Source organism: Aplysia californica, unplaced genomic scaffold (genome assembly GCF_000002075.1).
Source record: "Aplysia californica isolate F4 #8 unplaced genomic scaffold, AplCal3.0 scaffold01391, whole genome shotgun sequence".
Classification (NCBI taxonomy): Eukaryota; Metazoa; Mollusca; class Gastropoda; order Aplysiida; family Aplysiidae; genus Aplysia; species Aplysia californica.
This window is the reverse complement of record NW_004798661.1, coordinates 91,234-92,481: the sequence shown is the minus strand read 5'-3', so window position 1 is coordinate 92,481 and position 1,248 is coordinate 91,234. Positions and strand designations below refer to the sequence as shown.

The 1,248-nt window shown below is 38.0% G+C and overlaps 1 protein-coding gene across 2 annotated transcripts in view; it reads left to right on the top strand.

Moving 5' to 3' along the window:
• The first annotated feature begins 451 nt into the window (after positions 1-451).
• LOC101862241 (chromatin target of PRMT1 protein) overlaps positions 452-1,248 on the top strand; it is a 23,444-nt gene continuing 22,647 nt past the window's right edge. For both annotated transcript variants that reach the window (XM_005112749.3, XM_013090651.2), the window contains exon 1: positions 452-647. The gene's annotated coding sequence lies outside the window, so the exon portion shown is untranslated. The remainder of the gene's footprint in view (positions 648-1,248) is intronic.

Genomic DNA, 1,248 nt, shown 5'->3' with positions numbered 1-1,248 from the left:
GGGGGGAGAGTATATTGTTTGGGCAGTCGTGAAGTAACAGACGACGCCATAGTTTGTTGAGGACAGTATGTAATTTCCTTTACTTTCACTACTTTCATTTTCCCTATATTAATCAATTATATAAATATCATGTTCACTGGCCTGAGTCATTCGGTAACCAAAAATACAATAACTGAAAGTCTAGGGCATGCCAAAGGCTAATTAAATTTAAAAAAATAAAAAAATAATTAAGCTATTAGGCCTTGATTTATAAGGAGGTTAAACTGTTATACAGTCACCGTCGTCCAGGTTTCAATGGGGAGATAATAATATGATTCCATAATATTATGTTATCAGATTTTTCCTTGTTAGTTTAAACCTAACAAACAAGTATTCAGTTAAGGCAATTAGTAGGCTAATACAAGAATGTCAAAGAAGGAAAGTTTTGTACTTTTACGTATTAGGCCTACAGGGTAGATCTAGGCTTCTTTGGCACTCCTTGCGGAACAAGCAGCTTACCAGGCATATCCGCCATTACGGCGTCATCGACCATCGCGACTTCTTCTTCATTCATCGCTTCACGCACGTCGTGCACACGTATTACCAACACTGACTCAACTGGCTGGTTGTACCGGATTGTCAACGTTTTACCGTGTTTCAAGTCTGAGGTATTAATGAATTTGTGACTGCCTTTATTGCTCATCCTATTTATGATTATGATTTTAGATTAGATCTCTGTCTTTCATGTCACGGGATTCCAGATCGAGGTCGAGAACTCAGTGCAGAATCATGAGTTAGATCTGAAACTGGTTTGGTTTAGGTACAGTACCGCAAAGGCAAAGGCCTCTTAATTAGTAATGATAGGCAGGTCTAGTCTAGATATATCTAGATTCTAGATCTAGATATATTATATCTAGATCTAGATCTAGATCTAGAAATCTAGATCTAGACATTAGGGCCTATATATAGGATCTAGATCTAGATCTAGATCTAGATCTAGATCTAGATCTATATCTAGATCTAGATCGGGAGGACTTGACAATAACAAGCGACCACTAGATCTACTATCTTAGATCTAGAATCTAGATTCTAGATCTAAATCTAATACTATGAGTATGAGTACGAAGTGTATACAGACCCGGTAACCGGGAACAAAGTCACGAAGTATACAGACCCGGTAGGAGAACTCTTTGTCTTTTGTGATTTCGGGAAGTTTCAGACCCAGTAGAATTCTTTTGTGTGTGTGTGTGTGTGTGAGAGAGAGAGAGT